Below are 12,275 nucleotides of genomic sequence, written 5' to 3'. Positions count from 1 at the left end.
TGCCTTTGATGATGATGATGATGATGATGATGATGATGATGATGATAAAAATAAAAATAAAAATAAAAATTATGATGCTTTTAAATTATGGTGCTGGAGGAGACTCTTGAGAGTCCCATGGACTGCAAGAAGATCAAACCTCTCCATTCTGAAGGAAATCAGCCCTGAGTGCTCACTAGAAGGACAGATCCTGAAGCTGAGGCTCCAATACTTTGGCCACCTCATGAGAAGAGAAGACTCCCAGGAAAAGACCCTGATGTTGGGAAAGATGGAGGGCACAAGGAGAAGGGGACGACAGAGGACGAGATGGTTGGACAGTGTTCTCGAAGCTACCAGCATGAATTTGACCAAACTGCGGGAGGCAGTGGAAGACAGGAGTGCCTGGCGTGCTCTGGTCCAGGGGGTCACGAAGAGTCGGACACGACTAAACGACTAAACAAAAACAAAATTAAGAAGGCTGTGTGTTAATGCAGCTTCCAATTTCGAGCCTGGCTGGAGCTGGCTGCAAATTATAGCATAAACAATCAGGGTGGGGTATCTGTCCCCCTTCCACTCCCCTTTCCCAATTAACCTCCGTCTCCAGGGCTCACTGTCATGACATCACTGTGGGGCACCCTGTGACATCACCAGGGCCCTCCTCTCCATGTTTCTCACCTGCCAACCCTACCTGGATCAGGACTCTTAAGTGCAGCAATAGGAGGGAGCAATCTCAGAGGAAGCGCCAAGGCAAGGTGGGGGGGTCTCCATCTTTGTACTGCAACATTTTTTGGAAGGGAAAGCAAGAGAAGAGGTGGCGAGCTTGCCTGGATTTAGCAGGCAGATTTAATTAAACTGCAATTTAATTATCTACCAGCATCCTTCTTTAATAAAACTCGGGAGGATTTTAATTTCTTTCTTTTCCTTTCTTAAAACAAAAATTAATGAGGAGGCCTGTCTCCAAACAGGACTAATAATGCCAGCAAGTCCAAGCGACGAAAGGCAAGGCGCCGCTTTTGACCAGTGGTGGCTTGCGGCCTACATATGTAAGAGACCAGCCGTTTCCTGACCCAGCAATCTTGTATATTGGAATGTTTCCCCTTCTTGGTGCTTTCAAACACGAGAAATCTATCGGTGGCTTCAAGCCACGATGGCTGCATAAAGTACTGCTTCATGCCAAGCAGAGTTAACCTATGGAACTCCCTCCCACAAGAGGAAGTAATGGCCATGAGCTAGGGTAGCTTTAAAAGAGGATTGGACATAGAGGCTTCTCTTAGGTCCTTTTGAGATCTCCAAGCACCTGGAGTTGTGCTATTGATTCTGCTGTTTGTAGAACTTGAGTGTTGCCACAAACAGGGATGGACAAGCCTTCCTAATTGACTCTCCTGCTGTCTCATTTTTTCCAACCATCCGCTCAGCTTGCTACAGTTCCTTTCATTCATTTATTTTAGGAAAGTTCAGAAAAGAATCTTTGCTCATCTCTCTAAATATAAGCATCTCTGGAACTCCAATTTTTGCCTAAAAATACACTTTTTTCAGGGACATGGGTGGCGCTGTGGGTTAAACCACAGAGCCTAGGGCTTGCCGATCAGAAGGTTGCCGGTTTGAATCTCCAAGACGGGGTGAGCTCCCGTTGCTCGGTCCCTGCTCCTGCCAACCTAGCGGTTCAAAAGCACATCAAAGTGCAAGTAGATAAATAGGTACCACTCCGGCAGGAAGGTCAACGGTGTTTCCGTGCGCTGCTCTGGTTCGCCAGAAAAGGCAAAGTCATGCTGGCCACATGACCCGGAAGCCGTACGCCGTCTCCCTCGGCCAATAAAGCGAGATGAGCACCGCAACCCCAGAGTCGGCCACGACTGTACCTAACAGCCTGGGGTCCCTTTACCTTTACCTGCACTTTTTTTTGCAAGCACTTATCCCTAATGTACAGTTTTGCATTCGTATTTTTGTGTACATATACACATTTAGGAACGGCTGCAGCTTAAGTGGCAGAGGATCTGGTCTGCATGCAGAAGGTCCCAGATTTAGGATTTGCCATACGTCCAGATTTTCTCGGACATGTATGGAATACCGCTGTCTCTAGCAGCGTCCGGGTGGAAATCGGGAAACAAGTTTCAGGAAAATCCGGACGTATGGCAGCCCATTTCGGCTGTGCCTTTTCTGCCGATTTCCCATAAAAAATAGCTCAAAAATGACACAAGAAAACCTCAACAACCTATCTGTCCGGATTTTCACTGTTTGAAATATGGCAACCCTACCCAGATTCGATCCCTGGCAACATCTCCATCTTGGTATATAGCATGCCTTCTGTTTAACCTTCCCCGCGTGAATAGGTTGGCCCAGCCAACAGCCCTTCTTATAAGTCCAACTTTAGCGCTGCTCTGTGCCTCTTAATCTCAGGCTTGTGGGTTCAAGCCCCACGTTGCGCAAAAGATTCCTACAATGCAAGAAGGTTGGACTAAATGGTCCGCTATAATTCTACGATTCTAGAACTGCACCACAAGCGTGAATTTGGAAGAATTTCAAAGGGCGGATTGGCACCAAATTACCTTGAACCAAAGAAATTTTCCCATAACACAACCCAGAAGTTCCTGAGCAAATCTCTTCTCTGCCCTCCTGGTGGCATGGACTATGGGGTTGGGGGTCCTCATTTCCCTGCCACAGAAGGCTCCCCTTCCTCCTTCCTTTGTGCTCTCCTGGAACAAGTTCTCCGGGATGCCCTCTGAAGGCGCACCTTCCTTTAATGAAGTGTTTACCTTCCTCATCATTACAGACTGCATTAAATCCAGCGTCAACTTCTCCCTAATTGATGCGGAGACATGATTGCGTCCCAGGGGGGCCTCCCGGCGTCCCCAGGAGAACGGCGATAAAAGAATTGCTGCGGCTAAATGATAGGAAAATAAAAAAACACAGCACAATAACAAAAGGAGCTGGATGCGAAACACGGGGGCGGCTGCCGAGGCTCACAAGGAGGCAAAAGATTTGTTTCCATTTGACTCCAGAGTCCACGGCCTTAAATCAGAGGTCGGGAATCAGTCAAAGGGCCGCATTTCCTCTTTGGCAACCTTCCAGGGGGCCGCACCCCAGAGGTGGGTGGGGCTGGAGGCAAAAGTGGGCGGGGCGACAAGGGGGATTCTTACCCACAGAAAGGGGGCGACACTCCAGACATGCAAAAGTTGGAAGGTGTACGCAAAGATGTGTCTGTCTTCCACCCAGGTCAGCAACGGGCAGTGCCTGCTCCGCTGAGGCAAAATGGGGCGCTGCCTGGCAGGAGCAGGCCGGCAGTAAAACACAGCGTTCAAGTTGGAGTTACCTCTTTATTAGCAACAACACAATCTGCACAGACTTGGCAGAGTATCAGTCCTATGAGCACCGCAGTTCATCTGAGGTAGGTCTTGTCCCAGGGATCAGTTGCCAAGACTGAAAATCCCCTCCTCCCCAGAGTTTTCTGAGACTGCGCCTGAATAAAGCTGACCTTTCCTCCACCCTTTTTACGCCTCTTCTGGTTCTGGGAGACCAGAAAGGCGAGGAGCATTCCACAACAGGAGGAGGAGACACTAGTAACTCTTTACCAGCCAGACACCTCTCTGCCTCTTGGCCTCCCTCCTCTCCTGCTTCAGCTTCTGTCTCTAATTCTGAACTTCTTTCTGCCACAGAGTCCCCCTGCTCACTAAACCCTGTTACCTCTTCAACTTCCAGCACCTCCTCTTTAATGTCTTCTCCCTCTGACCACTCTTTGAGAGCCAGTGTGGTGTAGTGGTTAAGAGCGGTGGATTCGTAATCTGGTGAACTGGGTTTCTCCGCTCCTCCACATGCAGCTGCTGGGTGACCTTGGGCGAGTCACACTTCTCTGAAGTCTCTCAGCCTCACTCACCTCACAGAGTGTTTGTTGTGGGGGAGGAAGGGAAAGGAGATGGGTAGCCGTTTTGAGACCCTTCGGGTAGTGATAAAGCGGGATATCAAATCCAAACTCCTCCTCCTCCTCTTCTTCTTCTTCTTCTTCTTCTTCTTCTTCTTCTTCTTCTTCGTTGTCATCTGAGCCTTCTTCCCCTGGGCGTTCCCCAGCTGGTTCCACCCACTATTCCTCTGCATCCAACCAGTCCACAACACTGCCCCAACATCCTCACTCTGCTCCCAGCTAACTTGCAACCAGCCCACTGGGTGGCCCTAATCTGTTAGCTTCCTCCTCCTCCTCCTCCATCTCGCCACCTTGTGGAACTCAGCAGGATATAGACAAAACTGGAATGAGTAGCCTCTGCCTGTCATTGGTTCTGGCGCCACCTACTGTTGGGCTCCCTTCCTCCTGTCCTACCAGTTTCAGTGGGCACCAGCCACCACTGAAAGCAAGGGGAAACAACCTTACCTGTGCAGCCTGGGAGTCATTTTGGACTCACAGCTGTCCATGGAGGTGCAGGTTAATTCTGTGTCCAGGGCGGCTGTCTACCGGTTCCATCTGGTACACAGGCTGAGACCCTACCTGCCCGCCGACTGTCTCGCCAGAGTGGTGCATGCTCTAGCTATCTCCCACTTGGACTACTGCAATGCGTTCTACATGGGACTACCTTTGAAAGTGACCTGGAAACTGCAATTAATCCAGAATGCGGCAGCTAGAATGGTGACTGGGAGTGGCTGCTGGGACCATATAACACCAGTCCTGAGAGATCTGCATTGGCTACCAGTACGTTTCCGAGCATAATTAAAAGTGTTGGTGCTGACCTTTAAAACCCTAAACGGCCTTGATCCAGTATACCTGAAGGAGCGTCTCCACCCCCATCATTCAGCCTGGACACTGAGGTCCAGCTCTGAGGGCCTTCTGGCAGTTCTCTCCCTGGGAGAAGCAAGGTTACAGGGAACCAGGCAGAGGGCCTTCTCGGTGGTGGCTCCCACCCTGTGGAACGCCCTCCCACCAGATGTCAAGGAAATAAGCAGCTGTCCTATTTTTTAAAAAAAACATCTGAAGGCAGCCCTGTTTAGGGAAGTTTTTGATATTTAATGCTGTATTGTTTTTAACACTTGATTGGGAGCTGCCCAGAGTGGCTGGGGAAACTCAGCCAGATGGGCAGGGGATAAATAATAAATTATTACAGTAGTACCTTGGGTTAAGAACTTAATTCGTTCTGGAGGTCTGTTCTTAACCTGAAACTGTTCTTAACCTGAGGTACTACTTTAGCTAATGGGGCCTCCAGCTGCTGCCGTGCCGCTGGTGCGCAATTTCTGTTCTTATCCTGAAGCAAAGTTCTTAACCCAAGGTACTATTTCTGGGTTAGCGGAGTCTGTAACCTGAAGCGTCTGTAACCTGAAGTGTCTGTAACCTGAGGTAGCACTGTATTATTATTACCCAACAGTTGAAGTGGGAATCAAAAGCAGGACCCCCCCAGCTCTGAATCACAGACCCCAGGACACCCCAGAGGGCAGCCCTCTATATTTCCTCCCTAGGATTGGGAGACCAGCAACGCCTTCTATTCACCAAGAGGCTGCTGTAGTAGTAGCACTGGAGGGCTACCACAGCTGTCGCTACAACTGCAGCAGCAACCAATGCGTTTCTTGGAGGCCAAATCTGCTGTCCCTGTAGATCCTGCCACCCGAGGCAGTCGCTTCCCCTTGCCTTGTGGTTGGTCTGGTTCTGGACGGACATCAGAGAAGTAAAGGGTTAAGCCGCCCCTCCCCGCCGCCGCTTCTCTGCTCCTGACTGCGGCCTCCGGAGGCCGACGCTCAATGGAAAGAAACAACAAACCGTCTTGGGGAGGGAGAGCGGGAGGGAGCGCAGGCGAGGATACAGGCTCGCGAGGATACCGGTGTCCTTCATAGCTGAGTCCCGGATCCAGGGGGGTCTGTGAGCTCGTGAGACTCCCCCTCGCATTGTTCCACAGTAACACACCTTCTGTCCAGAGACCCCCCGGGCCTGACAGGTTGACATAGCAGGTTAATAAGTGCCCTTCCACTTCTCCTAAAGGCTAATTAAATATTAATCCACGTGGTGAGGTCAGCAAAAATAACAAACAATTGGCAGAGCAAAATTCGTTTAATTAATTCTCCTGTGGAGGGTTTGAAAGTGTCTTTGTCCCCCGACACACGGGGAAATCAGACCTTATTGTTGCTGGGACTTGAGAGAGCGCAACCCCAACCCTTCAAAAAACTCTCTCTGTCTCTCTCTCTCTCTCTCTCCCTCTCTCTCTCTCTGACTCTTTCTCTCTCTCCCTTTCCCCTGCTATTCGAGAGCTTATTGTTCTCTCTTTTCCAGGATGCTTTCGAGAGGGAAGAAGATGAGAAGGGGAAGGGAGAGAGAAGAGGGTGCCAGACAGCCAAGGGAAACAAGGAGAGCCAATCAGAACCCAACAACACCCCACCAAGAATTGACTACCCCCAAAGGGACGCGGGTGGCGCTGTGGGTTAAACCATGGAGCCTAGGACTTGCCGATTGGAAGGTCGGCGGTTCGAATCTCCTTGACGGGGTGAGCTCCTGTTGTTCGGTCCGAGCTCCTGCCAACCTAGCAGTTCGAAAGCACCTCAAAGTGCAAGTAGATAAATAGGTACCGCTGTGGCAGGAAGGTAAACGGCGTTTCCGTGCACTGCTCTGGTTTGCCAGAAGCGGCTTCGTCACGCTGGCCACGTGACCTGTAAGCTGTCTGCGGACAAGCGCCAGCTCCCGGCCTATAGAGCGAGATGAGCGCGCAACCCCAGAGTCAGTCACGACTGGACCTAATGGTCAGGGGTACCTTTACCTTTGCCTTTTAAGAAGGTAGTGGTGGCTGCCATCTTGGATGGCTCAAAAGGGCCTTTGGGCAAATTTGTAACAGATATGGCAATAGAGAGCTGCTAGTCATTATGGCTGCGTCCACCCCCCTGCAATGCAGGAATCGCAGCTAAAGAATCCCTGGCAGAGGGCCATCTAACCTCTGCTTAAGAACTTCCATGGAAGGAGAGTCTACCACCTTCTAAGGGAGTCCATTTGGCTGTTGAGCAGCCCTTACTTTCACAAAGTTCTTCCCTGTGTTTAGTCAGAATCTCCTTTCTTGAATACATTGGTTCGGGTTTGACCGTCCGTAGCAGGGTTGAAAACAAGCTTGCTCTCCTAACTTGTGGACATCCAAAGAAGATAAATGTTGGAAGACTCAGGATGGATAAAAGAAGGAAGAAGAGTTTGGATTTGATATCCCGCTTTATCACTACCCTAAGGAGTCTCAAAGCGGCTAACCATCTCCTTTCCCTTCCTCCCCCACAACAAACACTCTGTGAGGTGAGTGGGGCTGAGAGACTTCAGAGAAGTGTGACTAGCCCAAGGTCTCCCAGTAGCTGCATGTGGAGGAGCGGGGAAGCGAACCCAGTTCCCCAGATTACGAGACTACCGCTCTTAACCACTATACCACACTGGTACTTCTTCACACAGCACATAGTCAAACCATGCGGCAAAAGAATACGACAGCTAGACTGCTGGCTGGGAGCGGCTGCTGAGACCATAAAACACTGCTCTTGAAAGACCTACATTGGCTCCCAGTACGTTTCCGAGCACAATTCAAAATGACCTTGAAAGCCCTAACCGGCCTCGGCCTAGTTTACCTGAAGGAGCGTCTCCACCCCCATCGTTCAGCCCAGACACTGAGGTCCAGCTCCAAGGGCCTTCTGGCAGTTCCCTTCCTGCGAGAAGCCAAGTTACAGGGAACCAGGCAGAGGGCCTTCTCGGTGCTGGCGCCTGCCCTGTGGAACGCCCTCCCATCAGATGTCAAGGAAATAAACAACTATCTGACTTTTAGAAGACATCTGAAGGCAGCCCTGTTTAGGGAAGTTTTTAATGTGTGATGTTTTATCGTGTTTTTAATATTCTGTTGGGAGCCGCTCGGAGTGGCTTGGGAAACCCAGCCAGATAGGCGGTGTGTTTGTGTGTGTATAAATAAAATAATAAAATAAAATACTATGGAACTCCCTCCCACAGGAGGCAGAATCGGCCACCAACTTGGATGGCTTTAAACAGAAGATAGGGCTATCAATGACTACTAGCCATGAAGGCTAAGGTCCGCCTCAAAAGCCACAGGAGTTAGAGGGCTCTTGTGCTTGGATCCTGTTTGGTGGTTTCCCAGAAGAGGCATCTGGTTGGCCACTGTGAGGACACGATGCTGGACTTCATGGGCCATGGACCTGCTCCATCTCACGTTCTTATGGTGACCCAAGATTCCACACATTTGGAGAACGAGGTTGCTACTGCTATCATTCGAACCCAAATAATGCACACAAAGGAATATTGTGGGCACTGTTGTTATTTTCCCCTTCCCAGGAACTCAGGAGACCTGCCAGAACAATCTGAGCTGGGAGAAGAAGCTTGACTGCCGCTGCCCTCTCCATGTCTTCATTACGGGATTATAAGAGCGAAAGAAAACATTGCTCCCATGTGAGAGCGTCGCAGCAAATCCATAACACATGGCACATTTGCCCTACCAGGCAATAGTGTGGGTCTCTCGTTCCCCATTAAACTGCTCGTCCCGTTCCTCTAGCACTATTCACAACCAGGCTGATATAAATCTATCCTGGGTGTAGTTGCGGTGTCAATGCAATAATTTCAGGCCTGGTGGTAGCATGTGGGGTGGGCAGATTGGCATACGCTGCCTCTTTAGACGGCCAGTGTTTAAACTTGGAATGAAAATATATTGATAACAAAGGAAGCTATGGCACTGAGCAGGCTATAGCTCAGCAGCAGAGCACATGCCTTGCATGCAGAGGGTGCCAGGTTTGAATCCCAGCGTCTCCAGGTAGGACTAGGAAGGACTGCCTGTCTGACACCCGAGAAAGCCTCTGCCAGTCAGTGTAGACTGAACAGAGCTAGATGGGCAGCTTCCTAGGCTCTAAAATCACCCTGCTCTGAATCTCTGCCTGGATTTCGGCATTCCGAATTATCTGGCCCTGTTTTGGAAGTGAATCTGGTGCCTTAGCAATTTTTCCAGTGTTCTGCTTTTGTTTTGTATTTCTAAATCTGATGCAGAGGGCTGTGCAGGCATACTGTGGTCCTGCTCTGAGTTCCTTCATGTTTTTACTCCTTGTTATTTTTACCTTTTCAACTAAGAGAAGTGGAGCATTTGCTATTGTTGTTTAGTCGTTCAGTTGTGTCCGACTCCTGTCTTCCACTGCCTCCCGCAGTTTGGTCAGACTCATATTTGTAGCTTCGACAACACTGTCCAACCATCTCGTCCTCTGCCGTCCCCTTCTCCTTGTGCCCTCCATCTTTCCCAACGTCAGGGTCTTTTCCAGGGAGTCTTCTCTTCTCATGAGGTGGCCAAAGTCTTGGAGTCTCAGCTTCAGGATCTGTCCTTCCAGTGAGCACTCAGGGCTGATTTCCTTCAGAATGGATAGGTTTGATCTTCTTGCAGTCCATGGGACTCTCAAGAGTCTCCTCCAGCACCAGAATTCAAAAGCATCAATTCTTCGGCGATCGGCCTTCTTTATGGTCCAGCTCTCACTTCCATACATCACTAATTGGAGCATAGAGTGGTGCAAAACAAAGGAGCAACAACTGGAATTTGCCAGGAATTCTGGTGAGGGGAAAGCGCTTGCCTACTGTTCAGCCAGCCACGCCCTCCTCTTCATTGCTCCATTCCATACACCCTCCTAGGGACGCGGGTGGCGCTGTGGGTTAAACCACAGAGCCTAGGACTTGCTGATCAGAAGGTCGGCGGTTCGAATCCCCGCAACGGGGTGAGCTCCCGTTGCTTGGTCCCTGCTCCTGCCAACCTAGCAGTTTGAAAGCATGTCAAAGTGCAAGTAGATAAATAGGTACCGCTCTGGTGGGAAGGTCAACGGCGTTTCGGTGTGCTGCTCTGGTTCGCCAGAAGCGGCTTAGTCATGCTGGCCACACGACCAGGAAGCTGTACGCCGGCTCCCTCGGCCAATAAAGCAAGATGAGTCGGTCACGACTGGACCTAATGGTCAGGGGTCCCTTTAGCTTTACCTTATACACCTTCCCAGTTGGACTTCCAATCAATGTTCGCTTAACATTCTTTGGCCACTGAGCATGCTCAGTCATCACTAGGTTCTTTTCTTTTACATAAAACACTTCTTACACTTCTGCAAACTTTGGAGTTCCCCCGAAGCCTGCCGATATCGCCCCCGTGCACCTGGGTGGCGCAGTTTTGGCTGCCTAAGCAACGCCCACTAAATATCTGCGATCGCTCACTGCCGGGTTGCTGCTATCAGCTTGCAAGCAATCTCAAAATCAAACCCTCCAGCCCAGAAGAAGAGATTGGAGGAAACTTTCTTCCTGGCTCGGCGCCGGAGAGCTTCCGTGTTAATTTTTTATTTATTTGAAACTGGCACTGGAAGGGTTTTCAAAGTGAGTCTAAAGTAATTAGGCGTTCCTGCTGATGGATTGCACTGAAGGGACATGTGGATTATTTATTACAAAGTCACTTGCTGGAAAGGTTAGAGGCTGAGAAGTAATTATTTTTTCCTTTTCCTTTTTCCTTTTTTTTTTAAGTGAAGAAATCAGCAGGGGAGAGGCACTAAAGTGCCTCCGTGGAAAATCCCCCTCCGGTTTCACTTCTTTTCACAGAATCATGCATACACATGCATGCCCAACAGTGTTGCTCCTTAAGGATGGGGAGATGGGCAGAATGGGGCTGGGGGTTGGGGGGGATGGAATTAAGTCAAATGTGGATTCAGAGGACTTCTTTTCAAAAGGGAACACCCAGCACCCATGATCGTTTGGAGAATCGTCCATCCTTCTTAATGCGACTGCAATCCAACCCCTTACATCCAATCCGAAAGAGATTTAGACAGATCCATATTGTCGAGTGGGTATGGAGGGGAGCAGGCACCCAGCCAGCCAGCCCAGCGCGAGTCTGAAAAGCGCCCTTTCTCGCAAAACAAACATGTCATCATTAGGGAAGGGAATCACTGTGTGAGTGCCTGGAGGCGGTTGGAGGATGGATGGCGGCTAACAGATTGAGGTTGAATCCTGACAAGACAGAAGTACTGTTTTGGGGGGGACAGGGGGCGGGCGGGTGTGGGAGACTCCCTGGTCCTGAATGGGGTAACTGTGCCCCTGAAGGACCAGGTGCGCAGCCTGGGAGTCATTTTGGACTCACAGCTGTCCATGGAGGCGCAGGTCAATTCTGTGTCCAGGGCAGCTAGACTGGTGACTGGGAGTGGCCGCTGGGACCACATAACACTGGTCCTGAGAGATCTGTATTGGCTCCCAGTACATTTCCGAGCACAATTCAAAGTGTTGGTGCTGACCTTGAAAGCCCTAACTGGCATCGGCCCAGTATACCTGAAGGAGCATCTCCACCCCCATTGTTCAGCCTGGACACTGAGATCAAGCGCCGAGGGCCTTCTGGAGGTTCCCTCACTGTGAGAAGGGAGGTTACAGGGAACCAGACAGAGGACCTTCTCGGTGGTGGCCCGCCCTGTGGAACGCCCTCCCTTCAGATGTGAAGGAAATAAGTAGCAATCCTATATTCAAAAGACATCTGAAGGCAGCCCTGTTTAGGGAAGTTTTTAATATTTAATGCTGTATTGTTTTTAACACTCGATTGGGAGCCGCCCACAGTGGCTGGGTTAACTCAGGTAGATGGGCGGGGTATAAATAATAAATTATTATATTATTATATATAAATTCTGCCCAGATCTCATTCTAATGTGCCCATTCACATGCTCAGAAACAGATGCACAAACTGGAACAACAGCTCCCCTTCAAAATTCACACATCTCCACATTTTTGCTCTTCGTTGAAAAGACATCTGCAAAAGTGCACATGATGTTTGGGAAAGTGTGCATTAGCATGCATTTTGTTACTGAAAACAAAATGCAAAAATGCACAACATATGGGGAAATGTCTTGCAAAAATGCACAACGTTAGAGGAAGTAGCTTGCAAAAATGCACATTAGGGGAAATTGCTTGCAAAAATATGTATTTATTAGGGGTGTGTACAGGTCCCACAACTGGGTCCAATTAAAAAAATAATCAAATCTGTTTCCGAGTTGCTTTGTGCTTTCTCTTCCCTGATCTGTATTTCTGCTCCCAAGTTGGTCTGTAAAATAAAGCTCTGGACTCTCCATTCACCAGAATCTGAAAGTAGCCATAACTTTCCCCTTTTGAGCCAAAGTGGGTAAAATTTGCAGGCATGGGAGCCCCTTCAGCGTGAATTAAGCCTGCCAGACTGCAGACAAACAAATTCAGGGACTTTCTGAGGTGGAATTTAAAGGCAGTGAGAAGGATTCACTTTCCTCCATAACCCACACTGATTTCCTAATTTCGAGGTACAGCAGGGTTGGCCTCTTTATCTTTCTTACCTTAAAATAGTTAATATGTGGCT

The sequence above is a fragment of the Podarcis raffonei genome, chromosome 14 (genome assembly GCF_027172205.1).
Source record: "Podarcis raffonei isolate rPodRaf1 chromosome 14, rPodRaf1.pri, whole genome shotgun sequence".
NCBI classification, from domain to species: Eukaryota; Metazoa; Chordata; class Lepidosauria; order Squamata; family Lacertidae; genus Podarcis; species Podarcis raffonei.
The sequence above is the reverse complement of the archived record's forward strand: the minus strand, read 5'-3'. Positions refer to the sequence as shown.